This window comes from Triticum urartu, chromosome 3 (assembly GCF_003073215.2).
Source record: "Triticum urartu cultivar G1812 chromosome 3, Tu2.1, whole genome shotgun sequence".
Lineage (NCBI taxonomy): Eukaryota > Viridiplantae > Streptophyta > Magnoliopsida > Poales > Poaceae > Triticum > Triticum urartu.
In genome coordinates, this window is record NC_053024.1 from 489,641,602 (window position 1) to 489,663,910 (window position 22,309).

Genomic DNA, 22,309 nt, shown 5'->3' on the forward strand with positions numbered 1-22,309 from the left:
TGAACTTCATAGGAGAATTTACCTCTACCACCTTAGGCAGTGGTGGTGTATTAAGACCCATGTTCAAGAATTCATCCGATTAACCAGTTAACTTGCCGATTAATCCCTACTCGTAGGGTCACCGAGTAGCCGATAAACCGATAAATCATTCGATTAATTGATTAAATGGCCCATTAACTTGCCGATTAGCCTATTAATCCCCTACTCACCAACCAACCGAGCAGCTACCCGTTAACGATTTCCTCAACAATGATTAAGACCATGTATTTTTTCAATAGGAGGTAAATTTTTAACATCATGGGCTTTAATACCTTTTTTCCTTTCTTTGCCTCTTGCATATCTTCAAGACTGAGATATAATATACCCCTTGATACAGCTCCATCGTATCTATAATTTTGATTGTTCCATGCAAATATTATAAAACTTTCATATACTTTTGGCAACTTTTTATACTATTTTTGGGACTAACATATTGATCCAGTGCCCAGTGCCAGTTCCTGTTTGTTGCATGTTTTTTTGTTTCACAGAAAATCCATATCTAACGGAGTCCAAACGGTATAAAAACTCACGGAGATTTTTTTTGGAATACATGTGATTTTTGGGAAGAAGAATCAACGTGAGACGATGCCCAAGGGGGACACGAGGCAGGGGGGCGCGACCCAGGGGGTCAAGCGCGCCATGGGCCCTCGTGGACACCTCGTAAGGCGGTTGGTGCCCTTCTTTCACCGCAAGAAAGCCAATATCCGGGTAAAAATCATGTCCAAAATTCAGCCCAATCAGAGTTACAAATCTCCGAGAATTTAAGAAACGGTGAAAGGGTAGAATCTGGGAACGCGGAAACAGAGAGAGACAGAGAGACAAATCCAATCTCGGAGGGGCTCTCGCCCCTCCGCCGCCATGGAGGCCATGGACCAGAGAGGAAACCCTTCTCCCATCTAGGGGGAAGGTCAAGGAACAATAAGAAGGGGGGATCTCTCCCCCTCTCTCCCAGTGGCGCCAGAACGCCACCGGGGCCATCATCACGACAACGATCTACACCAACAACTTCACCACCGTCATCACCAACTCTTCCCCCCTCTATGCAGCGGTGTAACCCCTCTTTTACCTGCTGTAATCTCTACCTAATCATGGTGCTCAACGCTATATATTATTTCCCAATGTTGTATGGCTATCCTATGATGTTTGAGTAGATCCGTTTTGTCCTATGGGTTAATTGATGATCGTGATTGGTTTGAGTTGCATGTTTTATTTTTGGTGTTGTCCTATGGTGCTCTCCGTGTCGCGCAAGCGTGAGGGATCCCCGCTATAGGGTTTGCAATATGTTCATGATTTGCTTATGGTGGGTGGCGTGAGTGACAGAAGCACAGACCCGAGTAAGTAAGTTGTTTGCGTATGGGAATAAAGAGGACTTGATACTTTAATGCTATGGTTGGGTTTTACCTTAATGATCTTTAGTAGTTGCGGATGCTTGCTAGAGTTCCAATCATAAGTGCATATGATCCAAGAAGAGAAAGTGTGTTAGCTTATGCCTCTCCCTCAAATAAAATTGCAATAATGATTACCGGTTTAGTTATCGATTGCCTAGGGACAAATAACTTTCTTGTGTGACAACAAGCTCTCTACGTAAACTAACTTAGTTGTGTCTTCATCTAAACAGCCCCTAATTTTTATTTACGTGCTCTTTATTATCTTGCTAACCTATCCAATAACTCCTACAAAGTACTTCTAGTTTCATACTTGTTCTAGGTAAAGCGAACGTTAAGCGTGCATAGAGTTGTATCGGTGGCCGATAGAACTTGAGGGAATATTTGTTCTACCTTTAGCTCCTCATTCGGTTCGACACTCTTACTAATCGAAAGAGGCTAAAATTGATCCCCTATACTTGTGTGTTATCACCCCTCTTCTTCAGAGTGGGTTTAGGCGGTGGTTCATGAATAGTCCAATCATCATAATTTTTCAATATGTTATTCGATAATTCTTCAGCTTGTCCAACATTTTGTTCCCTGAAAACACAAGCAACACAACTATCTAGGAAGTCCCTAGAAGCATCGGTTAGTCCATTATAGAAGATATCAAGTATTTCATTTTTCTTAAGAGGATGATCAGGCAAAGCATTAAGTAACTGGCAAAGCCTCCCCCAGGCTTGTGGGAGACTCTCTTCTTCAGTTTGCACAAAGTTAAATATTTCTTGTAAGGCAGCTTGCTTCATATGAGTAGGAAAATATTTTTCAGAGAAGTAATACATCATATCCTGGGGACTACGCACACAACCAGGAGCAAGAGTGTTGTACCAAGCTTTAGCATTACCCTTTAATGAGAAAGGAAATAATGTGAGAATAAAGTAATAGCGAGTTTTCTCATCATGAGTAAAAAGGGTGGCTATGTCATTCAACTTAGTAAGATGTGCCACAACAGTTTCAGTTTCATAACCATGGAAAGGATCAGATTCAACCAAAGTAATTAACTCTGGGTCGACAGAGAATTCATAATCCTTATCATCAATAAAGATAGGTGAAGTAGCAAACTTAGGATCACATTTCATTCTAGCATTCAGAGATTTTTCTTTATACTTGTGTAGTAATTTCTCTAGATCATCTCTATCATTGCAAGCAAGAATATCTCCAGTTGTTTCTTCACTCATAACATAACCTTCCGGTACCTTAGGCAATTCATATCTTGGAGGGATAGTTCTAGTAGGTGTTTTAGGAGATTCAGTTTCAAGGTCAACATCAGATTCAACAACATCATGTTGTATAACTCTAGCAATTTGTTTATCAAGAAATTCACCAAGTGGCACATCATCATTATCAAGCAAGGTACTAGCATCATCATAAGCATCATTCATCGTAGAAGTAGCATCATCAATAACTTGCGACATATTAGAATTAAAAGCATGTGGTGGATTTGCAAGTTTATTCAATACAGATGGTGAATCTAAAGCAGAACTGGATGGCAGTTCCTTACCTCCCCTCGTCTTTGAGGGAAATATCTTAATCTTAGGATCCTTCAAATTCTTCATAGTGATAATATGATAATAATCCCAAGTGACTCAACGAATATATCTATGGTCCCCGGCAACGGCGCCAGAAAAAGGTCTTGATAACCCACAAGTATAGGGGATCGCAACAGTTTTCGAGGGTAGAGTATTCAACCCAAATTTATAGATTCGACACAAGGGGAGCCAAAGAATATTTGAAGGTATTAGGAGCTTAGTTGTCAATTCAACCACACCTGGAGATTAATTATCTATAGCAAAGTGATCAGTAGCAAAATAGTTTGATAGTTTTGATAGTAGTAGTAGCAGCAATAGTAACAGTAATAGTGATAGCAGTAATTTTGCAGCAAGTGTAACAGTGATGATAGCAGTAGTAACTTAGCAGAAACAATAATGAAAAGTTCGTAGGCATTGGATCGGTGACTTGTTGGATGATATTCATCATGTGACAGTTATAACCTAGGGCGATATGGCACTAGCTCCAGTTCATCGATACAATGTAGGCATGTATTTCGTAAATAGTCATACGTGCTTTATTAAAAGAACTTGCATGACATATTTTGTCCTACCCTCCTGTGACAGTGGGGTCCATATTGGAAACTAAGGGATATTAAGGCCTCCTTTTAATAGAGAACCGGAACAAAGCATTAACACATAGTGAATACATGAACTCCTCAAACTACGTCCATCACCGAGAGTGGGCCCTATTATTGTCACATTGGGGTTGCCAGATCATAACACGTAGTAGGTGACTATAACTTGAAAGGTCGGATCTAGAACATGGATATCATGATGAATTCATAAACGGTTCAGATATGAAATCATGGCACCCGGGCCCAAAGTGACAAGCATTAAGCATAGCAAAGTCATAGCAACATCAATCTAAGAACATGGTGGATACAAGGGATCAGGCCATAACAAAACTAACTCGATTACATGATGAATCTCATCCAACTCCTCACTGACCAGTGAGCCTATGAAGGAATTACTCACTCCCGGTGGGGAGCATCATGGAATTGGCGATGGAGAAGGGTTGGTGATGACAAAGAACACGAAGACCCCCTTCTCCAGAGCCCCAAACGGACTCCAGACCTGTCCTCCCAAGGAAGAACAGGGCTTGGCGGCGGCTTCGTCTCATGGATCGCGATAATTCTTTCTCCCCTATTTTTTTCTCCAAAAATAGGAATTTATAATGTCAGGGTTGAGGTCTGCGGGGCCACCAGGTGGGGGCAACCCACCTGGGCGCGCTAGGAGAAGGGGGCGCGCCCTGGTGGGTTGTGCCCAGCCACGGGCCCCCTCCGATAGGTCTTGGCTCCAGAAATTCTTATTATTGATATAAAAAATCCTCGTAAAGTTTTGTTCCATTCCGAGAACTTTTATTTCTGCACAAAAGCAACACCAAGGTAGTTCTGCTGAAAACAGCGTCAGTCTGGGGTTAGTTTCATCCAAATCATGCAAATTAGAGTCCAAAACAAGAGGAAAAGCGTGAGAAAAAGTAGATACGTTGGAGACGTATCAGCACCAGAGGCTGACCAGTGGGCCTTGTTGACTGGGTCAACAGCTAAGTCAGTAGAGGCTCACTGGTGGTCCCCAGCTGACTTAGCTAGGCCTTATGCAACAGAATAGTGGGCGGGCCCCACCCGTTAGCGTCCTATTAGGTTAACTGGGGGTCAATTTTAATCTGCATTTTAATTAGGCGATAGGGGCCCGTTGTCAGTGAGTGATTAGGGGGCCATTAGCGCTTAACGACGACGAGGCCGAGCACGCCGGAGTTTGGCCGTCTGGCCATTTCCGTTGACGAGGGGAAGCACGGTTGACGCCGTTGGGGAATTAGGGCCGCGTGCATCGAACGATGGTCGTGGGATGGACGGGGGTGCAGCGCAGCGGCGCCAGCGACGACTGGGGCGGTGGACAACGTTTGGCCCAAAAGTGGGCGCGATGGGGCGCGTGGGAACAGGAGGCTGCGGGGAGGCGGCTACACGGGCAAGTAGAGGCGCGGCGAGGTAAGTCCGTGCATATGGGTTGCGGCCCGCGAGATCATCAACTGGCAAGCGGCAGAGGCTGGTTGTGGCAACGGCGGCGGCCAGCAGCGTTGGCTGAGGAGACAGCTCATGACCCACAAATATAGGGGATGTATCGTAGTCCTTTCGATAAGTAAGAGTGTCGAACCCAACGAGGAGCAGAAGGAAATGACAAGCGGTTTTCAGCAAGGTATTCTCTGCAAGCACTGAAATTATCGGTAGCAGATAGTTTTGTGATAAGATAATTCGTAACGAGTAACAAGTAACAAGTGCAGCAAGGTGGCCCAATCCTTTTTCTAGAAAAGGACAAGCCTGGATGAATTCTTATATAAAGCAAAGCGCTCCAGAGGACACATGGGAATTACTACCGAAAGATCGTGTATGTCGCCTAGAGGGGGGGGGTGAATAGGCGCTTTAAAATAATTATGGTTTAGGCTTGAACAAATGTGGAATAAACCTAGCGATTAATTTGTCAAGCAAAAAACCTACAACAACTAGTCTCACCTAAGTGCACCAACAACTTATGCTAAGCAAGATAAACAACTAGGTGATAGCAAGATATATGACAAGAAACAATATGGCTATCACAAAGCAAAGTGCATAACTAATGGGCTCGGGTAAGAGATAACCGAGGCACGCAGAGACGACGATGTATCCTGAAGTTCACACCCTTGCGAATGCTAATCTCTGTTTGGAGCGGTGTGGAGGCACAATGCTCCCCAAGAAGCCACTAGGGCCACCGTAATCTCCTCATGCCCTCGCAGAATGCAAGATGCCGTGATTCCACTAAGGGACCCTTGAGGGAGGTCACCGAACCCGTACAAATGGCAACCCTTGGGGGTGGTCACCGAACCCGTACAAATGGCAACCCTTGGGGGCGGTCACCGAAACCCGTCAAAATGCTCGGGGCGATCTCCACAACCTAATTGGAGACCCCGATGCTTGCCCGCAGCTTTACACCACAATGATTGAGCTCTGAACACCACCAACCGTCTAGAGCGCCCAAGCACCCAAGAGGAACAAGCTCAAGGGTACCCAAGCACCCAAGAGTAATAAGCTTCTCAATTTGTAACTTCCACGTATCACTGTGGAGAACTCAAACCGATGCACCAAATGCAATGGCAAGGGCACACGGAGTGCCCAAGTCCTTCTCTTTGAAATCCCACCAAAGCAACTAATGCTAGGGAGGAAAATGAGAGGAAGAACAAAGAAGAGAACATGAAAAACTCCAAGATCTAGATCTAATGGGTTCCCCTCACATAGAGGAGAAAGTTATTGGTGGAAACGCAGATCTAGGTCTCCTCTCTCTTTTCCCTCAAAAACTATCAAGAATCATTGGAGGGATTGAGAGATAGCAAGCTCGAAGAAGGTCAACAATGGGGGGAAGGACACGAGCTCAAAGGATGGGGCCCAATGGGGAAGAAGACCCCCTTTTATAAGTCCCCACGAATCGGCCCGTTATGTGCAGAAAACTGTAGGACCGGTACAACCGGTCAAAGCAGAGGAAAAACCAACCTATAGGAAAAAGCCCTAAGCGGTACAACAGCCCGGGGAACCGGTAGTACCAGTTAAACTGAACTAACTGGTACAATAGCTCCACAACCTCCCAAGAACCACTTCACAATAGAACCCAGACCGGTGGTAGAGCGATACAGGACCGGTACAACCTTCAGACCAATTCTGGAGCGGTACAACCGCTCCAAAACCGGTTGTACCGGCCAACCGGTACAACCTCTCTAAGGGGCGGTACAACCTCTCTAGGTAAAATAGGTAAGATCAAAACAACCACAACTTTCGCATACGAGCTTCGAATTCCACAAAATCAAGTTTGTTGGAAATCTAAAGACAAGAGCAAACACAATCTTGATAGAAATAACAAGAAAAAGAAATTGAGAGAAAACCCAAAATTAAATGGTGATAACCCTTTCTCAAATAAGACCGGTAAAAACTCCAACACCGAAAACACAAAAGAAGATGCATATGAAATTGGCTTTTGAAGAACTCGAGCTTGTCATGAAGATGACCATAAGATCCAAATATCACAAGGAGAAGAACCAAACAAGAACCAAGAAAGATAAAGAAAGGATGCAATGGTTCGAGCTCTCGACGAATGATACGATCAAGCTACTCACTAGAGATCCCCCTTGATAGTACGGCAATCGATCCTACAACCCAGTCTCCCATATATCACCATGAGACTAGTAAAATAGAAAACCTATCAAGGGGAAACCTTTTCCTGGCACATAGTCCACTTGAGCTAGATGATGAGGATCTTGACTTCCTCAAGTTGGACCATCTTTCTTGATTGTGTTAGCTCGATGAAGACTAGTTGATTGCTCCCCCATGATCCACTATGGGTGAGCCACTCTTTGGCACATCTTCACAAGTCCATTGACACCACAATGGACGGAAAGATTCAAGCACTTGATCTTTTCGTGATTCTCCACATGAACTTGCACACAGAAATCTTGATGACGATCAACACTTGATGTCATCCTCTCCATGGGGTGAGTGATATCTTTCTCTTCACGCAAGCCCATGGACACGTACCTAACCCCACATAGAAATCTCACATAGACCATGGGTTAGTACACAAAGCGCAATGGACAGTGCTTACCAAACCATGGGATCACGTGATCCCTCTTGGTACTTCTTCTATGCATTGTGAGTTGATCAAATTGATTCACTCTTGACTTAGTCTTGATCAACCTTGAATCTTTCCAACTCTCTTCATTTGGATGATTTCTTGAAGGTAAACATGAATGATCATACACTCTTCTTCTTCAAGACATGCTTGCAATAAGCTCAACACTCACATGACCAATCTTTGGATAATTCCTTAATAGCACCTTGGTCAACTCATAAACTCCTTGAAACCAACACATGGACTTCAAGTAATGCCTATGGAAAAATCCTTCCAATATAAATCAATGCAACCATTAGTCCATAAAGAATGTCATTAATTAACAAAACCACACATGGGGGCACCGCATGTCCTTTCAACTGTCAAGTTAGTTTTCATCATGCTCATATGATTCACATTTATTACTTTGATAATTTGATATGTGGGTGGACCGGTGATTGGGTGCTATCCTTACTTGGACAAGCCTCCGACTCATGATTAACCCCTCTCGCAAGCATCCGCAACTACGAAAGAAGAATTAAGATAAATCTAACCATAGCATGAAACATCTGGATCCAAATCGGCCCCTTACGAAGCAATGCACAAACTAGGGTTTAAGCTTTTGTCACTCTAGCAACCCATCATCTACTTATTACTTCCCAATGCCTTCCCCTAGGCCCAAAACATGGTGAAGTGTCATGTAGTCGGCGTTCACATAACACCACTAGAGGAAAGACAACATACATCTCATCAAAATATTGAACGAATACCAAATTCACATGATTACTTATAACAAGACTTCTCCTGATGTCCTCGGGAACAAAAGTAACTACTCACAAAGCATATTCATGTTCATATTTAGAGGGGTATAAATATCATTAAGGATCTGAACATATGATCTTCCACCAAATAAACCAACTAGAATCAACTACGGGGAGTAATCAACACTATTAGCAACCTACATGTACCAATCTGAGGTTTTGAGACAAAGATTGGATACAAGAGATGAACTAGGGTTTGAGAGGAGATGGTGTTGGTGAAGATGTTGATGGAGATTGACCCCGTCTCGATGAGAGGATCATTGGTGATGACGATGGCTTTGATTTCCCCCTCCGGGAGGAAGTTTCCCCGGCAGAGTCACTCTGCTAGAGCTCTAGATTGCTCCTGCTCAGGTTCCGCCTCGAGACGGCGGCGCTTCCTCCCGAAAGCTATCTTCTGGTTTTTTCTAGGTCAAGATACACCATATAGCAGAAGAGGGGCACTGGAGCCCTGATAGGGGGCCCACAAGCCCTGGGGCGTGCCCCCCAAGCTTGTGGCCACTTGGTAGGTCCCCTCTGGTATTTTCTTCGCCCAATATTTTTTTATGTATTCCAAAATAATTCTCCATAAATTTTTAGAATTTTGGAGTTGTGCAGAACCAGTCTCTAGGAGTTCCTCTTTTCCGGTCTAGAATTCTAGCTGTCGGCATTCTCCCTCTTCATGTAAACCTTGTAAAATAAGAGAGAAAAGGCATAAGTATTGTACCAAAATGTGTAATAATAGCCCATAATGAAATAAATATCAACATAAAAGCATGATGCAAAATGGACATATCAATAGCAGCAGCGCAGCAATCAGCCAGCAGTACGAGCTGCGGCAGCACTGGCACGGCTAGCAGCCGACGGTGTCGGTCGAGCAGGGGCAGTAGCAGAGCAGCAGAGGTCAAGTGGCGGTGGCAGCATCAATAGCAACTAGCAGAAGCATGGGGCACGGTGAGAGCGGACGTGGGCGCGCGAGGGCACGTAGCAGGGGATACGCGGGGCGCGCGGTGAGCGAGGCGAGCAGGGCCATCGGGCGCGGCCGGAGCTTAGTGCGGGCGCGGGGAGGGGACGACAACAGGCGTTTACACGGGCAGTGATACGTCTCCAACGTATCTATAAGTTTTGATCGTTCCATGTTGTTTTATGATAATCCACAAGTATAGGGAAGCCAAAGAATATTCCCAAGTATTAGTAGCTGAGTTGTCAATTCAACCACACGTTAAAGACTTAATATCTACAACAAAGTTTTTAGTAGCAAAGTAATATGGAAGTAACGGTAACGGTGGCAAAAGTAACAATAGCAGTTTTGTAGTGATTGTAACAGTGGCAATGCAAAAGTAACTTAGCAAAGATCAATATGTGAAAAGCTCGTAGGCAACGGATTAGTGACGGATAATTATGTCGGATGGCATTCATCATGAAACAGTTATAACCTAGGGTGACACAGAACTAGCTCCAATTCATTGATACATCACCAACGTATCTACTTTTTCTCACGCTTTTCCTCTTGTTTTGGACTCTAATTTGCATGATTTGAACGAAACTAACCCCGGACTGACGCTGTTTTTAGCAGAACTACCATGGTGTTGTTTTTGTGTAGAAATACAAGTTCTCGAAATGGAACGAAACTTTTTGAGGATTTTTTATATCAATAATAAGAATGTCTAGAGCCAAGACCCGCCGGAGAGGGGCCCCTGGGTGGCCACAACCCACTAGGGCGTGCCCCCCTCTCCTGGCGCACCCAGGTGGGTTGTACCCACCTGGTGGCCCCGCTGATGACCCCCCTGATACTATAAATTCACATTATTCCAGAAAAAAAATCACGGAGAAAGAATTATCGCGATCTACGAGACGGAGCCGCCGCCAAGCCCTGTTCTTCCTCGGGAGGGCAGATCCGGAGTCTGTTTGGGGATCCGGAGAGGGGGATCTTCGATCTACGTCATCACCAACCTATCTCCATCGCTAATTTCATGATGCTCCCACCGGGAGTGAGTAATTCCTTCGTAGGCTCGTTGGTCGGTGAGGAGTTGGATGAGATTCATCATGTAATTGAGTTAGTTTTGTTAGGGCCTGATCCCTAGTATCCACTATGTTCTTAGATTGATGTTTCGATGACTTTGCCATGCTTAATGCTTGTCACTTTGGGCCCGGGTGCCATGATTTCAGATCTGAACCATTTATCAATTCATCATTATATAAAGAAAAATCTTTGAATGCTAGAATGAAATGTGATCCCAAGTTTGCTACTTCACCTATTTGTATTGTTGATAAGGATTATGAATTCTCTGTCGACCCAGAGTTAATTACTTTGGTTGAATCTGATCCTTTCCATGGTTATGAAACTGAAACTGTTGTGGCACATCTTACTAAGTTGAATGACATAGCCACCCTTTTTACACATGATGAGAAAACTCGTTATTACGTTATTCTCAAATTATTTCCTTTCTCATTAAAGGGTGATGCTAAATCTTGGTACAATACTCTTGCTCCTGGTTGTGTGCTTAGTCCCCAGGATATGGTTTATTACTTCACTGAAAAATATTTTCCTGCTCATATGAAACAAGCTGCCTTACAGGAAATATTTAACTTTGTGCAAACTGAAGAAGAGAGTCTCCCACAAGCTTGGGGGAGGCTTTGCCAGTTACTTAATGCTTTGCCTGATCATCCTCTTAATAAAAATGAAATGCTTGATATCTTCTATAATGGACTAACCGATGCTTCTAGGGACTTCCTAGATAGTTGTGCTGGTTGTGTTTTCAGGGAACAAACTATTGCTCAAACTGAAGAAATATTGAATAACATATTGAAAAATTGTGATGATTGGACTATTTCTAAACCACTGCCTTGAAGGAAATAAGCCCTAGAGGCAATAATAAAGTTGTTATTTATATTTCCTTATATCATGGTAAATGCTTGTTATTCATGCTAGAATTTTATTAACCGGAAACTTAGTACGTGTGTGAATACATAGACAAACAAAGTGTCACTAGTATGCCTCTACTTGACTAGCTCGTTAATCAAAGATGGTTAAGTTTCCTAGCCATGGACAAAGAGTTGTCATTTGATAAGCGGGATCACATCATTAGAGAATGATGTGATTGACTTGACCCATCCGTTAGCTTAGCACGATGATCGTTACTGTTTCATTGCTACTGCTTTCTTCATGACTTATACATGTTCCTCAGACTATGAGATTATGCAACTCCTGAATACCGGAGGAACACCTTGTGTGCTATCAAACGTCCCAACATAACTGTGTGATTATAAAGATGCTCTACAGGTGTCTCCGATGGTGTTTGTTGAGTTGGCATAGATCAAGATTAGGATTTGTCACTCCGTGTTCGGAAAGGTATCTCTGGGCCCTCTCGGTAATGCACATCACTATAAGCCTTGCAAGCATTGTGCGTAATGAGTTAGTTGCGGGATGATGCATTACGGAACGAGTAAAGAGACTTGTCGGTAACGAGATTAAACTAGGTATGATGATACCGACGATCGAATCTTGGGCAAGTAACATACCGATGATAAAGGGAACAACGTATGTTGTTATGCAGTTTGACCGATAAAGATCTTCGTAGAATATGTAGGATCCAATATGAGCATCCTGGTTCCGCTATTGGTTATTGACCGGAGATGAGTCTCGGTCATGTCTACATAGTTCTCGAACCCGTAGGGTCCGCACGCTTAATGTTCTATGACGATTTGTATTATGAGTTATGTGATTTGATGACCGAAGTTTTTTCGGAGTCCCGGATGAGATCGGGGATATGACGAGGAGTCTCGAAATGGTCGAGATGTAAAGACCGATATATTGGAAGGCTATATTCGGACATCGGAAAGGTTCCGAGTGATTCGGGTATTTTTTAGAGTACCGGAGAGTTATGGGAATTCGTATTGGGCCTTAATGGGCCATACGGGAAAGGAGAGAAAGGCCTCAAGGGTGGTCGCGCCCCTTCCCCATGGACTCATCCGAATTAGACTAGAGAAAGGGGGCGCCCCCTTCCTTCCTTCTCCTTCTCCCTTCCCTTTTTCCTATTCCATGTAGGATGTGGAATCCTACTAGGACTAGGGAGTCCTAGTAGGACTCCACACTTTGGGCACGCCTTATGAGGGCCGGCCTCCTCCTCCCTCCATCCTTTATATACGTGGCCAGGGGCCACCCCATAGACACACAAGTTGATCATTGATCCCTTAGCCGTGTGCGGTGCCCCCCTCCACCATAATCCACCTCGGTCATATCATCGTAGTGCTTAGGAAAAGCCCTGCGATGGTAGCATCATCATCACCGTCATCACGCCGTCATGCTGACGAAGCTCTCCCTCGACACTCAGCTGGATCGAGAGTTCGTGGGACGTCACCGAGCTGAACATGTGCAGATCACGGAGGTGCCGTACTTTCGGTACTAGGATCGGTCGATCGTGAAGACGTATGACTACATCAACCGCATTGTCATAATGCTTCTGCTTACGGTCTACGAGGGTACATAGACAACAATCTCCCCTCTCATTGCTATGCATCACCATGATCTTGCATGTGCGTAGGATTTTTTTTGAAATTACTACTTTATCCAACAGTGGCATCCGAGCCAGGTCTATGCGTAGATGTTATATGCACGAGTAGAACACAAAGGAGTTGTGGGCATGGGTATATACATATTGCTTGCCATCACTAGTTGATTCTTGATTCAGCGGTATTGTTGGATGAAGCGTCTCAGACCAACATTACGCGAGACTGGTTCTACCGACGTGCTTCGCACACAGGTGGCTAGTGGGTGTCTGTTTCTCCAACTTTAGTTGAATCGGATACAATGAACAGGGTTCTTTCTGAAGATCAAAAAGCCATCACTATACCGCGTTGTGGTTTTTTGATGCGTAGGTAAGAACGGTTCTTGCTCAAACTATAGCAGCCACGTAAAACTTGCAACAACAAAGTAGAGGACGTCTAACTTGTTTTTGCAGGGCTTGTTGTGATGTGATATGGTCAAGACATGACGAGATATAAGTTTTTGTATGAGATGATCATGTTTTGTTGAAGTTATCGGCAACTGGCAGAAGCCTTATGGTTGTCTCTTTATTTCATAACATGCAAGCGCAAAATAATTGCTTTACTTTATCGTTATGCGATAGCAATAGTTGCAAGAGCAATAGTTGGCGAGACGACCATGTGATGACACGTTGATAGAGATCAAGATGATGGATATCATGGTGTCATGCCGGTGACGATAGAGATCATGACGGTACTTTAGAGATGGAGATCAAAGGCGCAAGATGATAATGGCCATATCATGTCACAAATTTTGATTGCATGTGATGTTTATCCTTGATGCATATTATTTTGCTTAGTTCGGCGGTAGCATTATAAGATGATCTCTTACTAAATTTCAAGGTATAAGTGTTCTCCTTGAGTATGCACGGTTGCGACAGTTCGTCGTGCCGAGACACCATGTGATGATCGGGTGTGATAAGCTCTACGTTCACATATAACGGGTGCAAGCCAGTTTTGCACACGCGGAATACTCGAGTTAAACTTGACGAGCCTAGCATATGCAGATATGGCCTCGAAAAACTGGAGACCGAAAGGTCGAGCGTGAATCATATAGTAGATATGATCAACATAGTGATGTTCACCATTGAAAACTACTCCATCTCACGTGATGATCGGACATGGTTTAGTTGATTTCCATCACATGATCATTTAGATGACTAGAGGGATGTCTGTCTCAGTGGGAGTTCTTAAGTAATATGATTAATTGAACTTTAATTTATCATGAACTTAGTCCTGATAGTATTTGCATAACTGTGTTGTAGATCAATAGCTCGCGATGTAGCTCCCCGTTTATTTTTGATATGTTCCTAGAGAAAAACTATGTTGAAAGATGATAGTAGCAATGATGCGGACTAGGTCCGTGATCTGAGGATTATCCTCATTGCTGCACAGAAGAATTATGTCCTAGATGCACCGCTAGGTGACAGACCTATTGCGGGAGCAGATGCAGACGTTATGAATGTTTGACAAGCTCGGTATGATGACTACTTGATATTTTAGTGTACCATGCTTTACGACTTATAACTGGGAATTCAAAAATGTTTTGAATGCCACAGAGCATATAAGATGTTCCCAAGAGTTGAAATTGGTATCTCATACTCACGCCCGTGTCAAGAGGTATGAGACCTCTGGCAGTACTTTGCCTACAAGATGGAGGAGAATAGCTCAACGAATGAGCATGTGCTATGAATGTCTGAGTACTAAAATCACTTGAATCAAGTGGGAGTTAATCTTCCTGATTAGATAGTGATTGATAGAGTTCTCTAGTCACTGTTGGTGTCAAAACCGGTGGATCTCGGGTAGGGGGTCCCAAACTGTGCGTCTAACATCGATGGTAACAGGAGACAGGGGACACAATGTTACCCAGGTTCGGGTCCTCTCGATGGAGCTAATACCCTACGTCCTGCTTGATTGATATTGATGAATATGGGTGTTACAAGAGTTGATCTACCACGAGATCGTGATGGCTAAACCCTAGAAGCCTAGTCTGTATGACTATGGTAATGAATATATCCTATCCGGACTAACCCCTTCGGTTTATATAGACAAATGAGGGATCTAGGGTTTACATAGAGTCGGTTACATAAGAAGAAATCTTCATAGTCGGTTGCCAAGCTTGCCTTCCACGCCAAGGAGAGTCCAATCCGGACACAGGTATAGTCTTCGGCCTTCATATCTTCACAACCCAACAGTCCGGCCCATGGATAATAGGCCAGACACCCGAGGACCCCTTAGTCCAGGACTCCCTCAGTAGCCCCTGAACCAGTCTTCAATAGCGAGGTGTTCGGCACACAAATTGTCTTCGGTATTGCAAGGCGGGTTCCTCCTTTAACGATCTCCAAGTGATGTATTCGGCCATTGGTTCCATGTCGCTCCCCTCGGCTTCTACGCGTTAAATAACTTCGCCTCCCATGTGTCAAGTGAAGGCGGAAGGTCATGGTATTTTTGCAGATAATACCCCGCCCATGCAATGGAGAGCGCCTATTAAAGAGATCGGATCCTAGATCCATTTGGCACCATACAGAGGAAATCCCCGGAAACTGCTTGGGACAAAACCGTTCCAGCATGGCTAGCATCCCCAGCTCCTCCACCCGTTCCGGCCCAGAGAAGGGCCAGTGGGCGAGGTGTTTAGTGTCCCACAGTCAATTGACGGAGCTGCAGACACAGGGATTTCTTCCCCCCGCAGATCTAGTTCCTGTTCGAGCGGGGCTAGATTCCTTCAACGGTGAGATTCAGGCAGAGGACTTCCCCAATCCATCAGGGGGAGAGCGAGTATGTTTCGTCCCCTACCTGCTAAGGGGTGTTAGATTTCCCATTCATCTGTTCCTCCGAGGGCTTCTGGAATACTATGGGCTCCAATTGCACAACTTCACCCCTGCCTCCGTTCTGCACATTGCAGGTTACGTCGCTTTATGTGAATTATTCCTGGGTATCGAGGCTCATTTCGAGCTATGGAGGAAGTTGTTATGTCTTGTCCCGCGTAACCACGTGGGGTCAATATTTGAAGTGGGCGGAGCCGAAGTATGGCGCATCGATGATACCGGATATTTGTCCGGCACACCAAGGAAGGCATCCAAAGAATGGCCTTCCAAATGGTTCTATACTGAGGATGTCGTGCTTCCCGCCCCAGTTCGAAAGGGTCTTCCTGAATTTGCAAGCGTTTCGCTGAAGAAACGCCACAGTTGGCGTCCTCAGAGTCTTGAAGAGGAGGACAACGCAGAAGTTCGCCAGCTTATGAGCAAGATAAAGATGCTCGCTCAGTCCGGACTTACAATAATCGAGGTAATGGCGATCTCCATAGTGCGTGGGGTTCAGCCACTACAATACAGAGGGCTGCCCATGTGGCACTATAATGGAGAGGATGACGCCTCCCGTTATGGCTGGAAGGGTCCGGATACCCCCGCCGCTCTGGCCAAAATATTGGCCGAGCTTTTTAAAGGGGAGGAAGAGGAGTTTCTTCGTATTAAGCACAGAGTTGGATATCTATGTATAATCCTCCCAGCTGGGTAAGCTTAACCCTTTCGATTCCCCTCATTCCCCTTCCAGATTACTTTTGATAAATTTCAAGTCTGTTTGTTATGGCAGCACTGGCGGAAGGTCACCGAAGGACTTCATAGTCCCGCCCAACAGCCGGAGATCCACAACCGGGAACTAGATCCTCGGTTTGAAGAGGATCCGTATATATTCGTGGTGCTCGCGGGGGGGAGTGTTCTACCAGACAAGTTATGATGGCACAGAAGTGGCCATCACCGCCGACTATCCTGGCCTTCTTCCTGCTTCTCATGTAAATGATTAAGAAACACCTTCTCTAAAAGAGTGCTCTTATTCCGCCTCACCCATCGCACTGTATCATGATTCACAGGGGAGACGTTCGGTGATTTCAAAGAGATCAGCTCCCGCACCGGACAAGCCTTCCTAGAGGAAAGCAAACAAAGACACGGCCGTGCCTTCATCGAAGAGGTATGAACTCGCCAACCTGCCCCTGAGCAGTCATGTCCAACCGTGACCTTCTCGTTTTCCATTTGCCAGGAGGAAGGCGCGCCGGACTATATCCGGGGGTCCGAGCAGTCGTACTTCCCACAGCCAGGATTCAAATCCCGTTGTGAAGACGGGGGCTGATGCAGGGGCGACACCGGACTGTCCTCCAGCTGAGGACTCGGACGATGTATCCGTAACCAACTTGGAAGTGGAGAGTGCTATGAATCATCGGTGCCTCCGGGCCATTTTACAGGATCCTGGCTTTTTGAAAAAGTCATTTAACGCCTTCAACGCAGCCGATGCATACATCCGGGCTGCTCGAGATGGGATTAGCAGGGCCACAAAGCAACATTTGAAAGACGTGCAGGTAAATTCGCTTTGTCTGACTATGATAACCATATGCTAGTAGCCCCCGAGACTTAAAGGAGTTGAAACAACTGATTTAAGGATCAATGTACAACCAGGTGCTTACGGAGAAGAATACCCAGCTGGCTCAGGAACTAGAAAAGTGTCAGTGCCACCTGCTTGCTGCTAACGCCGAACTGGAGAAATACAAGGCATCTCCAGGTAATATTTTCCTCCATCGAAAATTCATAAGGCTACACCGATAGTGTGAATCTGGGTTCTAATCTCTGTGTTGGGTCGTTTAGACCAAGTACGAGAGCAGCTGGACGCCGCTCGAACTGAAGAACACGGAGCCAAAAGGCTACTAGCGGCGGGCGAGCGTGTATTGACAAAGGTCGTTGAAGAGAAAAAGAAAAACCAGGATTTGAACATCAACCTAGGCGAAGAACTGAAAGATGTGCGAGCGCAGCTACTGACTTTGTGAAGGAGAACAAGAAGCTCCGGGGCGGTATATTCAGTATGCGGCCGTTTTTATCTTATAACAGTTTGGAGGTAGCGGTAGCTGATATAGCTGTAATTGCAGGTGTGTTGACGAACCACCCCGAAGAGGAAGTGTCCGGATCATCAAATGATCTTCTGCAGGAGGTGTCGCAGTTGGACGAGCAAGCTCGGCAGGCTATGCGGAGTGTAGCCAAAGCTTTATGGCCATCCAACTCCCCTCCAGGAAGCATGGAGAAGATGGTAGAGCTGTTCAAGGGAGCGCGGCGGCGTATCCGGCTGTGGAAGATATCTGCCTGCCGAGAGGGTGCGCGAGAGGCCTGGGCCATGGTGAAGACGCGCTATGCCAAGCTAGATCCTAATCACATGGCTCGCGTCGGGCTGGTAGGGCCGAATGGGGAAGAAATTCCCATTAGTATATTATATGACCAAGTAGAGGTGGCCGCCAAATATTCTCAACAGTATTGTAAGTTAGACTGCCTGTTGGAAGGTGTAGAGGAAGAGGTGTTCGAGTCCAAGTAAGTGTGTACTTTCCTCGTCTAGCTGAATTGTATATCATTTGTCATGGTGGGCCATCTCGCTTCCACCTCCGGACCCGAAGGTGCAGAGTGTTTCCGAATACCATCGCGGCCGAATAGGCTGGGGTATGGCTGGAAAACTAGGCGTAGGGGTCATAGTTGCTTGAACAGACAAGTTGTATCTGGCTAGCTATGTTATATTACATTGATATCGTAAGAAACATCTTCCAGAGAGAATAGTTCTGTTAAGGGTTCCTTTCTCTGGGTGTGCATGCATTTAATGTACATGTCCGAGTTGTGATGCGAGCACCACAGTTTGTATGACTTCTGGGGTGCACAATGGAGTGAGTTTAGAAAACAACTTTAATTCACCGACCGAATATTCCCTTAAGAATGCTAGCTTTCGGCTTCACCCAGTCTGAGGTACACATCCGGATGACCCGGCAGTAAAAATCGGAGAGGTGCTCCCTTTATGCCCTAGCCGAACTAACGAGAATGTAGGGCATAAGCACAGGAGCCAGGCAATCTAGCTTGGCCAAAACTTAAGTCATATCGATGTATATAGTGGCGCAGAAAAGGTACATATGGAAAAACTCATATGTGAGGAGCTTAATGCTCAAGGAATGACAAGAACTTCTGTCCGAGAAGCCCCCAGGTACAAGTAACATACATATTTAGAGATGTATGTGTCGATGGTGTGTGGTCTAGCCGTACCGAAGCTTTAAAGCAAGAAAGAAGAAAATAATCGAAAAAGAGAAAAAAAATAATGGAAGCTACAGGGGAGGAGGAGATGAACACGAGGTTTGGCGCTAGGCATAGAATCTTTGGAGTCTGGCCGCGTTCCAGGGGTTCAGCTCGAGGCGATTGCTTGATGCATCGCGAAGACAGTATGCTCCTCCGGTGAGAACTTCGTCAATTATGAAGGGACCCTCCCATTTGAGCTTGAGTTTGTCCTTTTTCTTCTCCGGCAGGCGTAGAACGAGTTCACCAACGTTGTAAGTCTTGGCCCGTACTTCTCTGCTTTGATATCTTCGAGCCTGCTATTGGTAAAATGTTGAATGGGCTTTTGCGATAATGCATTCCTCCTCCAGGGCATCTAGGCCGTTCTGCCGATCAAGCTCGGCTTCTCTCTCTTCATACATACGCACTCGAGGTGAGTCATGAATAATATCGCAGGGCAATACGGCCTCTGCGCCATACACCATGAAGAAAGGTGTGTATCCGGAAGTGCGGTTCGGCATGGTCCGCAGCCCCCAGAGTACGGAATCGAGCTCCTCAACCCAGTGCTTGTATGATTCTTTCAAGGACCGCACTAGTATGGGCTTGATGACGCTCATAATAAGACCGTTAGCTCGTTCGACTTGATAACCAGATTTGTACACCAGGTTTTTACTTCGTCGGCTGTGAAATTGGAGCCGTTGTCAGTGATGATGCTATGTGGGACATCGTAACGATGCACAACACCGGATATGAAGTCTATCACCGGGCCGGACTCAGTCGTTTTGACAGGCTTGGCCTCTATCCACTTAGTGAATTTGTCCACCATAACCAGCAGATATTTTTTCTTATGGCTTCCCCCTTTAAGGGGTCCAACCATATCGAGTCCCTAGACCGCAAAAGGCCAAGTGATGGGGATTGTTTGTAAGGCGGTGGGGGGCATATGGCTTTGATTGGCAAAGAGCTGGCATCCGATGCAACATTGGAGAAAGTCATGTGTATCTGCTTGGGCCGTCGGCCAATAAAACCCTGTACAGAAGGCCTTGCTAACAAGGGCCCGAGCTGCGGCGTGGTGACCGCCGAGCCCGTCATGAATTTCAGCCAAGAGCTGCCGCCCCTCCTCCTCGGATATACATTGTTGAAGGACTCCGATGGCGCTTTTCTTGTAGAGTTCTCCATGATGAACCTTCTAGGCCTTTGAACGCCGGACAATATAGCGGGCCTCATTCTGGTCCTCAGGAAGCTCTTTCCTGTTGAGGTAGGCCAGGAATGGTTCGGTCCATGGGGCAATGACTGCCATGATGAGATGCACCGATGGTGTGATGGCTGAGCCCTCGACGACGTCGGTGTTTCCGGGGTCCTAGATTATGTTTGGCTCCGGACTAGTATTCTCGTTTTCCTCCTGCCACACCACGGATGGCTTGAATAGCCTTTCCAGGAAAATGTTGGGTGGGACGGGGTCGCGCTTAGCGTCGATACGAGCAATAACATCCGCCGCTTGATTACTTTCTCGGGCCACATGATGGAACTCGAGCCCCTCGAACCGGGCCGGCATTTTTATGACTGCGTTATGATACGCTGCCATCTTCGGATCTTTAGCGTCGAAATCTTCGTTTATTTGAGATATTGCCAAGTTGGAATCCCTACGTACTTCTAGGCGTTGTATGCCCATGGAGACAGCCATCCAGAGACCATGTAATAAGGCCTCGTATTCGGCTGCGTTATTGGAGTCTGTGTATAGTATTTGGAGAACGTACTGGACAATGTCTCCAGTAGGGGACGTTGAAACGACACCCGCTCCTAACCCTGCCAGCATTTTGGAGCCGTCGAAGTACATGACCCAATTGGAGTATGTGACGTACTCTTTAGGGAGTTCGGCCTCTGTCCATTTAGTGACGAAGTCGACCAGTACTTGGGATTTTATAGGTCGACGCGGTTTATGTAATATCAAATGGGAGGAGTTCAATGGTTGTAATGCCCCGGATACAACTTTCCATATTTGTAACTCCGACTCTTGCCATTTCCGGCTTTAAGTTATGAGATTCCCTTCGTGGTTGGGTTTTGTCTTCGTTTTGCATTTTGTTCATGTCATGCATTTCATATCATGTCATCATGTGCATATCTTTTGCATACGTGTTCGTCTCATGCACCCGAGCATTTTCCCCGTTGTCCGTTTTGCAATCCGACACTCCTACTTGCACCGGCGTACCCCTCTTGTCTCCTTTCGTGAGCGGCTATCGAACGTTCTCGGAACGGACCGAGATTTGCCAAGTGGTCTTGGTACACCACCGGTAGACATCCTGTCAAATTTCGTCCCATTTGGAGTCCGTTTGATGCTCCAACGGTTAACCGGGGAACCGCAAAGGCCTCGTGTGTGTTGCATCCCAACACCCCTCCAAAACGGCCGAATAACCCATCCAAACCACTGCCATGTCCCCCGTCGTCGGATCACGATCGTGTGGGCGAAAACCGCACCTCATTTGGACACTCCCACCTCCTTCTACCTATAAATATGTGTTCCCCACCGAATTTTCGCGGACGAAACCCTAGATCCACTCCTCCCCGCGCCACCGGACATGTCCGTCCGCCGTCGGACGCGTCCACCGCCGCCGCCATATCGCCCCGGCCAATCATGGAGCACCCCATCAGCACCGCCACCTTCCTCCTCCACTCACGCGCCGCCACGTCGCCTCCTCTCTCTCTCCACCGCGCCAGCCCTGCAGGCCAATCGCAGGCCCGCGCTGGCCCGGAGCCTCGCCGCCGCCCCGTTGCTTCCCGCCGACCACCGGACCTCACCGGCGACCAGCCGCCGCTGCCTCGTCCCGAGCTTCGTCTCCCCGCCGCCTGTGGGCAGCGCCCCAAGCGCGCTCACTTCCTCCGCCGCCACCGCTCGGCACCCTCAACCACCGTCGCCTCCCCGCCTCCGGCAGCGGCACCGGCGAGCAGCCGCCACCGGAGCTCCTCCCATGGCGCCGCCCCGCACTTCCTTCGCCGTCTCTGCGCCTCAGTCGTTGCCCGTCACCACCACCATCTCCGGCGACCCCGTCGCCCGCGTCGCCGGCCTCCGCCGCATCGTCGTCGAGTCTCCGACGAGATCCGGCCGGAGTGGACCAGATCCACCAGGAGACGAACCAAACACCTCCCCACGTTCCCGGATCCCCTCGTCCTGCACCACCTCGTCCCATTGACTTTTCTGGAGGGTGAGATTTCTTCTAAGTCCCGAAATCCTTATATGTTTATGCCTTCTTAATCGCATCATATTGTAACGC